Here is a 13,802-nt window from a genome sequence, read left to right on the forward strand (position 1 = left end):
AACACTTTCATAGATATGACATTTTGAATATAATAGTTTCACTGGAGATGAATGAGAATGGGTCTTAATATCAATGAGAACTATATTAAGAGAAGGCACTGGAAACCAGAGGTTTTAGAAAACCATACAGTAAAAGTTAGCAGTCAATGGAAACAAAGAGAGCAGAAACAAGGAGAGAGACACCTCCATGTACCAGAAAGAACAGATAAAATCCCAATAACTGCAAGAACTGCAGCAAACCAGCACTTGAATGCTAAAGAATTTGGGGAGAAAGCAAGCCTTGCTGATATCTTGACTTTGGGCTACTGACTTTCAAAGCCATGAGCCAACAAATTCCTGCTGCTTAAGCCAACTCATTGTGTGATATTTGTCATAGATGCCTGGTGAGCAGTTTTCAACAGAACTGACAAAAACATGTTAAGAAATTTGTTTTTTTTTTTTTTTACAAAATGACTGTGAGGATTGCCAAATCTGAATTCTGTAGTTGTTCTGTGAGTTGTAAACTTCCATGAAGATGAACTTGAATTTCCCAGTAGAAACTGACTGGCCAAAGTAGAAGTAGAAACTCATCTTTTTGCAATCTGAAATCCTCAGTTCTGGTTTTAACACCTTCAACTTAATGGAGAGATTCCACATTTCTGTGGGTAATCTCTGTTGTTGATTGCAGATGCAATGAATTGAAGATGAAATAAACTGATCACTAATGTAATTTCATCAATGAAATACATTCACAAAGAAAATCAGGCTAATGCTAACTTGACGAACCAATAAACTGAACATAGAAAAATGCCCAAGTTGAAACATGAATTATTCATCTCAGTTTAATGTTTCTCAATTTAGAAATCATACACATCTATTTAACCCATGCTTCATACCCAAGTAAAAAAATACGTAGTTATACTTCTGCCTAACATGATACAACTATCTGGCAAATAATGGAAAATGCACTAACCCTTTGCTGAAAGGAGAATGCCAAGTACTTGCTGATAGTCATTCTTACCCTGTAAATTTATTACTATGATACAAGGTTAATACAAATTATGTTTGTGATATGGGGGTAAGAGATATTTACTTCATATACATGGATATGTGAATATCTCTATGTGTGTATACATATTCAGAACAACATAAAGAAAAATACTCAACAATTAGTGTCTTTGTTTCTGCCACAGGTAACATGCTCATGGCTAGTATTTATAACTACCTTCATCCACTACCCATTTCATAATCCCTTTACCCTTAGTAATTTGATTTTCTGACAAGATTAAAAATTAATTTTAAATTTGATCTACTAGTTAATAAATCTAGAAGATACTTTATTTTACTGTTATTTGTAAAGTGTGCCTTTTAAGTTTCATGACTTTACAAAAAGTATTCAAATACTCAAAGGTATAGTTTGTTTTGATTCCAAAATTTTGCATGCCACACTATGATTGTTTATATGGTCCAGTGGCTTAGCATGTTGAGTTGAAGAAATTTGAGCTTGAAACCTGGCTCTGCTAAATAGTTGTGTGAATTCAATGAATTATTTATCTAGCTTGTCATGCATTTTCTCATTATAAAAGGATACTAATTTATTTAGTTTTCAAATTGCTACGAAGATTGTGTAAAATAATGCCCACAAAATTCCTAACACTAGTAACTACTTAAAAGTATATGGTAACAATTGTCATACCTTTTCTTTTTCATAAGTTTAATGTTTGTAAAATTGTTCCCAAGAACATGTTACTTTATGACTTCAGACTATATGAGAATTGAGGAAATGGTTTAAGTCTTTCAGATTGATCTTTTTAAAAAAATATTCATGTTCTGTAGGTTTTTCTACATTCTATGTCCTCTTAAAATGAAATCAGCCACACCTGTAAACAATCAGTTAAATAGTCCTAAAATATTCATTAACAGGAATACCAATTTGAAGAAAAGATAGAATGAAATTGCAAACTCCATATATTCTGTACAATGTTTCCAGTTCCATATAGTTAGAGAATTTCTGTAGGGGTGAATGATTTGCTAAAAATTAATCTTTACTTGTGTTTTGGCTTGCTAAAGCTACCAGAAGGCAATATACCAGAAATGGATAGGCTTTTACAAAGGGGATTTATTACATTACAAATATACAGTTCTAAGGCCATGAAAATGTCTGAATGTAAGCATTGAGATGATTTCTGCATTCTGATTAAAGGCTACCAGCATCTGGAACACCTCCATCATATGAGAAGGCACATGACTGGCCTCTGCAGGTCCTTGCTCCTGGTTTGTTGCTTCAGCTTCTGGTTCCCCTGGCTTCACTCTGTGCATTGTGGGTCTTCTCTTAGCATCACTGGAGTATTTCTCTCTCAAAGCATCTATGTTTCCTCTCTTAGCTTTTCCTGGGCAATATCTGCATTTCATCTCTTAGATTAGCATCTCCCTGGGTGTTTTCTTTATCTGAGCATCTGTGCTTTCTCAAAAAGATCTCCCTCTTGAAGGACTCCAGTAAGTGAATTAAAACTCACCTTGAATGGGCAGGACCACATCTTCATGGAAACAGCCTAATGAAAAGTTCCCACCCAATTATAGGTCTAAACCCAGAAGATTGTATTAAAAGAACATGGGTTTTCTTGGGTACAGAACAGTTTCAAGCCAGCAAAAATTGTAAACCAATTTCTTGGTTTACAGAAATGATCAGTGACCAAGAATTACCAGATAATTATATTGTCAAAAGTAACAGTAGAATTTAGGTAAAATATACCATATATTTCATTAGCATGTCCGTTACTAAAATATAGTGATGCAGATGAATCTTTTAGGTCCCTTAAAATATAAGATATTGGTATTCACTGGATTTAGTCTCAATAGAATATTATATACATACACATAGAACAAATATATCTCACTTAAAAAAGAAATACTGAGCCTTTGCTTTAAGGGTTATTCACTTCTCAGTGCTTTGATGAAATATAATTGATTTTATAATTTCATATTTATTTGCATTAGATAAAATTTAGACATCATATCTCAATTTTGTTCAGGCTTCAAATGTAACCAAACTTTAATTTGATAGACATATCTCAATAATAAACACCACAATGACACCACATTCATGGAATTGAATAAGATATGTAAAAATGGTCATCATTGATAGTCATTCTTCACTTTGTAAAAGTTGTTATATTCCCAATCTCATGCTGTCAGTAGGTGTTAAATAGGACATTCTAATACAGGGTTAAAGAAGCAGGCTCTTAATATGCCACAATTGTTGCCTTTTCTAAGTCTTGCCAGTGAAGTGAAGGATAGAGTTGCAATTTTGTGGAAATTTCTGTGGCCTGTGTGAGTCAAGATATATTATACAATGGATTCCATTAGTAGACTACATTATGGCATTTTTTTTTCAAATTTTGCTTGTATAATTTTTTTTTTGCCCTTCACTCTTTTTCTTCCTATTTTCCTAATCCGTATTTTGTCCCTTGCACTCTTAAGTACATATTTACTTGTTTGGTCCATGGATTATTATAAGACAGACAGAGATAGGTAGAGAAAAATTGTGGATTCAAGATACTTGTTTCCTGGAAACTCCTTTTTTTTCTTGTTTTAACAGTTTCTCCAAGATTCATTTATGTGGAAAATACTTAAAGCTTTTGCTAGTTTGATAATTGTTTAAAACATGAACTCAATTTTAATTCAATTTTGTTTTAATTGGTCAATCAGAAAATGAATTCAGCTAACTGGTGTTTAGACAGGAAAGAGTGACGTGTTGCTCTGAAACTGTTGTGTAACCAAGAAAAACCATGTTTTTAACCCTGATTCAACATTACTGAGTGGGATCTTTTTGATTGTTTGTGTGGAGATGTGACCTACTCAATTGTGGATAGTACCTTTTGATTAAGTGGTTTCCATGGAGATGTATCTCCACCCATCCTAGGTAGGGTAGCATACTGAGGACCTTTAAGAGGAAACCATTTTGGAAAAAGTTTCAGAGCCAACAGAGCCATGGAACTTTGTAGAGGCAAAAGAAAAATGCCCCCCAGGGAAGACTTATGGAACAAGGAGAGAAAACTAGCAGACACTGTCATGGGTCCTACCAGCTGAGAGAGGTGCCCAGAAGTCAAAGACCCCAGCAAACACAAGCTATGTGCCTTCTCAGCTGACAGAGTTGCTCAAGATGGCACCAGCCTTTCTTGAGTGAAGGTAACCTCTTGCTGGTGCCTTAATTTGGTCATTTTCCTGGCCTTAGAGATTTAAACTTGCAAGTTAATAAATCCTCTTCATGAAAGTTATTCCAGGGGTACAATGGTAGTTCAGTGGTAGAATTCTTGTCTGCTATATGGAAGACTTGGGTTCAATTCCCAGCCCATGAGCTTGCAAAAATAAAATCAACAAATGGGACTGAAATAACAGAATAGCTACATGGAAAAAGGATGAAATATGACTTGATATACAGCATACAAAATATCTGTTCTAATTCTGTTGTATTGTATTCTGACAGCTTTAGCAAACTAAACCAAATTTTGGTACCAGAGAAATGGGGTGCTGCTGTAGATTGCAAATACCAAATATGTTGGAATTTATTTTTAAATGGATAAGGGGAAGATTTTGGAAGAGTTGTGGGGAGATTGATAGAGAAGGCCTAGAATGCTTTGAAGAGGCTTTTGGTAGAAACATGGACTCTATTGACACCTCTGATAAGGTCTTAGACACAAATGATGCACGTATTATTGCAAACTGGAAGGAAGACGATCCTTTTTCAAGGTGACAAGAATCTGGCAAAATTGTCTACTGGTTTTAGATGGAAAGCAAATTTTAAAAGCCATGAGTGGGGAAGATTAGCTGAAGAGATTTCCAAATTAAATGTTGAAGGTACAGCCTGGTTTCTTCTTACAGTTTATAATGAAATGTAACAGGAAAGAAATAAGCTGAGAACTGTACTTTTGGGTAAAATGAAACCAGAAATTGATGGTCTAGAAAATTCTGGGCTTCCAGAGAATGAGATCCCGGAAAGTACTGCCCCATGTGAGAATTTAAGCAATCAGCCATTACAGGACAAGCAAGGATTTGAGATGGAATCATCCAGAAAATATTTGTGGAATGTCTATTGTCTGATAAGCATGATCACAGCATGCTATGTAGAAAATCAAGAAGAATGTAATGGGATCTGTATAAATAGATCACAGCCAATTTGCACTTAATGGGGCAGAAAAGGGACAGATTGAAAGAAAAGTGACTTCAAAGACAGAACCATGGTAGCTAATGTCTGAAGCCAAGAAACCTAAGCTTCAGAGTGGACCCATCCATGTTCTTGGAGAGGATGCATTTGTGCCAAAGGTAAAGGGGAAGAATTTCACTGTCCCAGGCCTCAGAGAAGGTGGAGCACATTACTTAGGGATTACAGAGATCCTTGTTGCCACCACATTGTTCTGTAGGGGTTGAGTATCTGCCTTTGAAATAGCAGAGAGCCCAGATGTTGCCCCAATGCTTGGAGAGGGTGGAGCCAAGAAAAAGTGGTCTCCCCAATGCCCTTCAAGGCTGCAAGTCCCTCCCCAGCATTTAAGAGAGCCAGGCCCCTATGAAGGTCCTTGGAAAGAGTAGGATTGCTGCTTTCTAAAGCCCTAAGGATAAATGACTCACAGATTTTGAAATCTAATGGCATTTTCCCTGCAGGTTTTTGGAACTGTTTGCATCTGGTAACTTCTGTGTTCCTTCTAATTTTTTCACCCTGTGAAAATGGGAATATGTATGCCCGTGACTGTCCCTCCTTTGTATATTAGCAGCAGATAATGTGTTCTGAATTTTACAGGTCCACATCAGAGGAGAATTTTGCTTTATGACCATGCCTATAGCTGACTTTGATGAGATTCGGTACTGTTTTGACTTTGCATTGTATTTATATTGTTACTGAAATGGTTGAAGGCTTTCTGATATTGTGATAGAATGTATCTTGTATATGGAATGAACACATCTTTTGGGTGGTATGTGCTGGATTGAAACTATTGTGTATTCCAGAAAAGGCATGTTCTTTAACCCTGATTCAGTATTGCTGAGGGGGATCTTTTTTATTGTTTCCATGGAGATGTTATGCACTCAATTGTGTGTAGTACCTTTTGATTAGGTGGCTTCCACAAAGATGTGTCTCCATCCATTCAATTTGGGGTTGCACACTGGAGCCCTGTAAGAGGGAACCATTTTTGAAAAAGTTGCAGAGCCAACAGAGCCCACACAGCCATAGACTTTTGGAGATGCAGAAGGAAAATGCCCCCAGGGAAGCCTTATGAAATAAGAAGAGAGAACTAGAAGATATTGCCACATGCTTCTCAGCTAAGAGAGGTGTCCAGAATTTAAAGACCCCAGCAAACACCAGCCACCTGCTTTCCCAGCTGACAGAGATGTTCCAAATGGCACCAGATTTCTTGAGTGAAGGTAGCCTCTTATTGCTCCCTTAATTTGGATATTTTCATGGCCTTATAAGTGTAAACTTGCAATTCCATTTATAAAAACCATTACATTTCCAGTATATTGCATTCTGGCAACTTTAGCAAACTAAAATATGTTGGAAGAACAAATGTCAATCTTCTTTGTTTGATGATGTCACCTGAAGGTTGCAGTATCATATACACTGAGAGGTGTGTTCTCAACCTACCAAAGTAGAAACACAGTGGCTTTATAAATAATATGCACATATGAAAAACACATAAACACAGAGAGAGAAATAGAATATTTCCCAGCTTAATGTGAGATCCCTATTGCATCACTTATCACTAAGGACACTGAAGGATAGAGAATTCAGAATTGAGAGACTTTCATATTTGCATAAATAGTTGTCTTTGGTGCCATCTGGTGTGTGCAATAAGCAAAACCATTGTAAGTTCTGTGCAAAAAGTAAACAATTTAGATCACTTGTTGACTCAAGCAGTACCAATATAAACAAGAAGATTCAGAGAATGATTTCTTAAGGCCAGTTCAAGGATTGCATTCTGAGTGCTTGGATGATGACAGCATACATTTTTCTGATGACATAACATGTCACATTAGCTGTAATTGCCAAGCCAAATATCCTTAATATATGTCATTATGAACCTTGCTTTCTACCATATCCCTTGATAATTTAAAGTCACTTTTACCAGCTCTGTTTTCTGGATCAAATATGCATTTACTTCTAGCACTTTTCTTTTGTTTCTTGACCATAATGTTACCAAAACTCAGGCAGCACTGGTTGACACTGTGGCCAAGCCTGATCCAGGTTCAGGTTTTTGTCATCAGAAAGAATCCAAAGACAAGCAGAGCTGATGGTATCCACCAGCAAAGGTTTTGTTGATAAGATACTACATGGCAGAGAAAGATCATCATGGGTATGCTCTAGATAGAGATGTTCTCCCAATTAATATAGGCTGGAATTTTGTATGTTGGCTTGTTGCTATGCCATTAAACTTAATCTTGGTGTGGAGCTACTTGAAGCTGACTTAACCCATTAGCACTGTACATGGAATGACTGAAACTCCTGGCCCCCATTTGTCCTATTTAACCTGCTTCAACTCCTTTCTGAAAATGTTGAACACCTTCTATTTTAAGCTGAAAGGTGAATATCCAGCTTCTGGATCTGCTTTGAGCTAGTCAGGGATGGTACTCCTTGTCTGCCAGGGTGTAAAAGTCTTTCTCCATCCTAGTAAGGATTGGGGCAGGCTGGACTTGGTTAGGAATAGTTTGATAATCATGGATGAACATCAGTTTGGCATGGGATGTTTGTGGTCTGATGGAAACAAATTTCACAAGGAGGTTTAACAAGCATGGACCAAATATAAGCAGCAGGAGGATAGTTATGATGCATCCTAAGGAAGGAAGAAATCAAGTGATATATGCGATTGCTTTTTTACTACACCCTAGAGATATGCTACTGGTGTGAGGTCTTTGGTTTGACCTCTGAACCATATGGAATTATCAAACATGGCTTTCATATTAGTCTCAACTTGACTGATGGTATTAATTTAGAAACAACAGGAGGTATTGGCTAGTACACACACCTCACCTTGTTAAGCTAAGAGATAGTCTAGGGCAATGTGGTGATATAACCCAATTTTGGCTAGGGAGTCTAGGGACATTTGAAGTAGTGGGAGGCCCTGATCTAATTCTTGTGCTAGGTCAGCTATGGTAGTGGTAATGTTTTGAGCTACCACAGATTATACATCACACCTACAGGTAGGGCAATGAGAACACCTACCAGGAGGGTGACCCCAAGGGTGATCAACCCATATCCTTGCTTATTTACTGGTGAGGCCTGATTTGGGCTTCTTTGGTGGCAGACATATTAGAATAAATGGGGATGTTTTTCAGAGGAGAGAGTACATCCATATGCCTAGTAGAGTTTTGATACCCCACCACTGGGTTGCAATAACTTGACTTTGTTAAGAGCAAGAAACATGAGTCCCTTTTTGAGGTACAATTTTCCAGAGAAAAGGCATATGATTCTCTCCTCCTAAATGGGGATAATTTTGTAGGATCCAGTGGGAGGTTTAAGAGCAAGATCATCATCCCAGAGCACATAAGCACACCTATCTGTCATGGTCATCATCCTAATTATTAAAATAGTCATCTTAATTGAGTTCAGCAGAATCAGACTTGCAACCTGGGTATTAAGAGGGATAATATAATTTCCTTTTTTTGAGGAAGGAGTGAATGATATTACTTTATGCTGAGATGAATTATAGCATGCCATTTATTTACTACATGATTTGTTCAGCCAGGGGTTTAGTTTGGATGTTCAAAGTGTTTAATAAACACCAGCCTCGCCCCCACCAGGGTACCAATGCCACATTCATCTCTCTATGTAGGGATAAGCTGGATGTGGAGGAGTGGCTTGGGGACTGACTTATTGTCTTTAATATGGGATATTTCAGTCACATGCAATCATTAACTGGGTGAACTTCTAGTCAGATGAGCTTTCATTTTTTCCTTTTTCATGGACAGGCACTGGGAATCAAATCTGGGCCTCTGCCATGGCAGGTGAGAATTCTGCCTGCTGAGCCACCATGGCCCACCTCAGATGAGCTTTTGAGAGTTGCAAGTTAGTTTTGCATGACAGATCCAGCAGTTGAAGAGATTGTGTCCCTTAATATCTGATGGAATTTTAACCTGGCTATTATCAGTCCATGGGTTTAGGCCTAGAATTCCTGCTAGTGAAAGAAGCTTTAGTAAGAAGGTAAGATTTGAGACTAAAGTAGCCATCTCTCTTACAAGCATAAAGCAATATGTACTTATTTTTGCTTTCAGAACAAGAATGTAAGCCCTTCTAGGAGTTCACATTCATAGGCCTTTTCTTAGTTAGGAGGCTCAGTTCATTCTTGGGAAGGCAGCTTGGCTCTGGACAGGTGTATCTAAATTGAATTTCTGCTGACCTTAACTGTTATAGAAGTAACAAAAATTACAGAGTAAGGTTCCCTCCATTATGGCTCCACCTGGGACACAGACCTGTTTTGGGGGGAGATTTTGATTAAGAATGAGTCCCAAAGTTTTACCTTAAGAGGGGAAAATATGACTCTGGGGCAGGAAGAAATTGAGCTGCTAGGTTTTGTATACATTTTTTATGGCTCTCAGAGAACTAAAGAATGGGCTTTTTGTTTTTAGTGTTTTTTAGTAAAATTAAGAAAAAGACTTAGCTCTTTTAAGTGAGAAGACTTGATATTTTAAATAGCCAAGAACAGGGTAAAGCCAACAAAATATACAGGAAGCTATTTTTATAAACCACAGACTTCCTAAATTTTACACTGATTATTTCAGAAAAACATTCATAACTTCTTACTAAAACAAATTAATAATCCAGGGAGACATTGTTACTTTAATAGGGAGGAAATTAATTGTAGCTTACATTCATGTATAATATTTGACACTAACGCTTTAAGATTTTTTTCGATAGACTTATTAAATCTTGCCTAACTTTGACCACAAGAAATCTGAGTGTAAAATTATGTAGATTCCTTCCTAGCAGCAGGATGGGGGACTTGGATATTATTATAACTGATGGCATAAAAGAATGTTACCAATTCAGTGGGGAAGTTGGGTGAAGTCTTGGGTCTGAGACTTTCTATTCTTACTATGGGATGTGTCTTTGAGGGGAGAGGGCCAGAGTGAGAGATTAAAACTGAATGTGTGGCTCCCTTATCAATTGAAAAAATTAACACACCACATCAAGAGTCACCTTGGGCTTGTTGAGATCAATGATCTTCAGCAAGGCCTAGGGAGCCACTGGTCACTGGTCCCTTCAGTCCAGTTTTGGGGAAGTCAACAGTAACTTTGGGGAGACATTGCTCTGTTTAGGGGATCTGATGCATTTTCAGGCCCCCTCAGCAGTCCATACTGATGGCAGAATCCAGGTGGTTTCTGCTCAGAGTCTCCCTGAGGTGGCTGCTTATCATTTATATTTAGACCTATAATACTTGCCTTATTCTAGTCTCCCCTTGCTCTCTCCTTCTCTGTTGTTCCATACTGATTGTTAAAGACAGAAAAAGCAATGATTATAATGTAATTTACAGGTGTTTGTGACCTTGAAGGCATTTTTTGTGAACCCCTCCTCATGTCTCTTTCTGACTGGCCTAGAAAGGAGGTTTTCTTTTCTTTAAGATGGCAAATCTTACAAATTGCAAAAGATCTAATTGGATAATGGTGTTAAAGCCAAGAATGGCATTTTGAGAGCACTTCTCCCTGCCTTCTAACTTACGCTGAAGCTAAGCAGCATGACAATAGAAGATAAGCTTTTTCTTTTCCAGGTTGGTGGTTGGTAGGTCATTCTAACTTTCTAAGAGACATTCCAGAGGATTGGTAGTTGGGATATTGGGTACAGTGCCCATATTCTGGAAGAAGTGAGACATGAGAATACCCACTCACTAAGGCTCATCATTCCATTAGTCCATCAGCTGAGGTGACCTTCTATCAATATCTTTTGCCCCTAGGCATCTCTAACTGAGACTCTGGAAATGGGTGGTCTGAAACTCCCCTCTAACTTCTGAGCTAGGTTCAAAGGGTGTTTGATTCAGACATCTCAACCCTGCAACTATGAGCTAGACATCTGCTCATTTTCCAAGCATGGAGAAAATATGTTTTTTAGATAACCATTGACCATTATTACCTTATCTAAAAACCCACCATAAGAAGAGGACTTGAAGGGACAGAGGACTTAATTGTCTAGCTCCTGTTACTCTCTCATGGAGAAGGAGTTCTGTGTCATACAGAGTGGCCAAGGGGTCTTTTCTGGAATGGTTGTAAAGCCAGGTGCAATGGAGTAGATACCAAAGGATGCCCTAGAGGAATTCTTTTTTCTGGGGACAAAGAAGGGAAAAGGAGGGGACAGAGACAGGCATGAACAGCTCTTGAGGATCTATAAGGGTAGTCCCCAGAAATCTCTCCCTTTTCCAGCCTAGAATAAGTTTATAGTCTTGTAACAAACAACAGAAAATGGGGAGAAAAGAAACAGAGAGCAGTAGAGGAGTTGGAGTGAGGAAGGAAGGATAGAGAGTGTGGAGTCTCTTGCTCCAACTTTGCCTGGGGTCAGAAGCTATGAAACCAAGGACAGTCAAGGCATATGATAAGGAAGAGTGGAACACAAAGGATAACAAGGATGATGAGAGTAAGGTTAGAACTGGCTAGGAAGAAAGAAAGGAGAAATGGCCAGGCGGTCTGGCAGGAATCAATGTGAAGAGACGTGATTTACAAAGCATAGATTCAGCTGGATGGCATAATAGGGGTCACAATTCATGAAAATCTTCTAGCTAGCTTACCAAAATATGTTGCTGGAATTCTGCCTGTCTGAGTTGATAGTGAGGCTCAGCCCTGGTCCAAGCTGAGGCTCAGTCCAGCCTCAGTCCAGGTTGAAAGATTCCAAAGACAAACAGTGGAAGCAGCAAAGATTTTTTTTTTTAACTTTTTTTATTAATTAAAAAAAATTAACATGCAAAACATTAAGATATCCATTCTACATATACAATCAGTAATTCTTAATATCATTACCTAGTTGCATATTCATCATTTCTTAGAACATTTGCATCGATTTAGAAAAAAAATAAAATAACAGAGAAAAAAAAAGATTATACATACCATACCTCTTACCTTTCGCTTTCATTTACCACTAGCATTTCAAACTAAATTTATTTTAACATTTGTTCCTCCTATTATTTATTTTTATTCCATATGTTCTACTCTTCTGTTGATATAGTAACTAAAAGGAGCATCAGACACAAGGTTTTCACATTCACAGAGTCTCACTGTGAAAGCTATATCATTGATCAATCATCATCAAGAAACATGGCTACTGGAACACAGCTCCACACCTGCAGGCAGTTCCCTCCAGCCTCTCCACTACATTTTGAACAAGAAGGTAATATCTACTTAATGCATAAGAATAACACCCAGGATAACCTCTCAACTCTGTTTGGAATCTCTCAGCCATTGACACTTGGTCTCATTTCACTCTTCCCCCTTTGGTCGAGAAGGTTCTCTCAATCCCTTGATGTTAATTCTCAGCTCATTCTAGGGTTTTTCTCAGTCCCTTGATGCTGAGTCTTAGCTCATTCCAGGATTTCTGTCCCACGTTGCCAGGAAGGTCCACACCCCTGGGAGTCGTGTCCCATGCAGAGAAGGGGAGGGTGGTGAGACTGCTCGTCATGTTGGCTGGAGAGAGAGGCCACATCTGAGCAACAAAAGAGGTTCTCTTGGGGGTGTCTCTTAGGCCTAAATTTTAAGTAGACTTGACATATCCTTTGTGGTGTTAAGTTTCATATGAACAAACCCCAAGACTGGGGGCTCAGCCTATAGCTTTGGTTGTCCACACTGCTTGTGAGAATATTAAGAATTCAACTTGGGGAAGTTGAATTTCTCCCCACTCTCACAATTCCCCGAAGGGGGCTTGCAAATATGTTTCCAGTCACTGATCATATCACTCTGGGATTCATCGGGGCATCACTCTGGACAAACCAACAAAATCTCATGACCTTCCTGAGATTCCAAGTACTTATGGCATTCAATCAAACTATCTACATGAGTTATATTAGGAAATGCTCTAGTCAAAATCTAAATTTTGTAACAAATAAACATTTTTTGCTTTAGTCTTACACATAAGGTGACATTTTAAAGTATTATCATCTATTTTCAGCACCCTGCAATAATGACATTCCTTTGTTCTTCCTCATGCAAAAACATTTTTAAAATTTGTACATTGTACATTTCACCATCATTATATACTCTAGGCATTCCTAGATTATACCATCTCGAACTTTGCCATCTATCTTTCTTTCTGATTTCATCTATGTCCCCAGCCCTCCTCCCTCTATCATTCTCACATGCAGCTTCATTCAGTGTTTTAATATAATTACATTACAGCTAGGTAGTATTGTGCTGTCCATTTCTGAGTTTTTATATTCAGTCCTGTTGCACAATCTGTATCCCTTCAGCTCCAATCACCCAATATCTCACCCTATCTCCATCTCCTGATGGTCTCTGTTACCAAGGAAATATTCCAAGTTTATTCACTAATATCAGTTCACATCAGTGAGACCATACAGTACTTGTCCTTTTGTTTCTGGCTAATCACACCCAGCATAATGTTCTCAAGGTTCATTCATGTTGTTACATACTTCATAACTTTATTCTGTCTTACAGCTGCATAACATTCCATCTTGTGTAAATGTCACAGTTTGTTTAGTCAATTGTCTGTTGATGGACATTTTGGCTGTTTCCATCTCTTGGTAATTGTTAATAATGCTGCTATAAACATTGGTGTGTAAATGTCCATTTGTGTCCTTGGCCTTGTGTCCTTTGAGTAGAGACAACATATAGATGGGTCCTGT

The sequence above is a fragment of the Tamandua tetradactyla genome (genome assembly GCF_023851605.1).
Source record: "Tamandua tetradactyla isolate mTamTet1 chromosome 1 unlocalized genomic scaffold, mTamTet1.pri SUPER_1_unloc_1, whole genome shotgun sequence".
Lineage (NCBI taxonomy): Eukaryota > Metazoa > Chordata > Mammalia > Pilosa > Myrmecophagidae > Tamandua > Tamandua tetradactyla.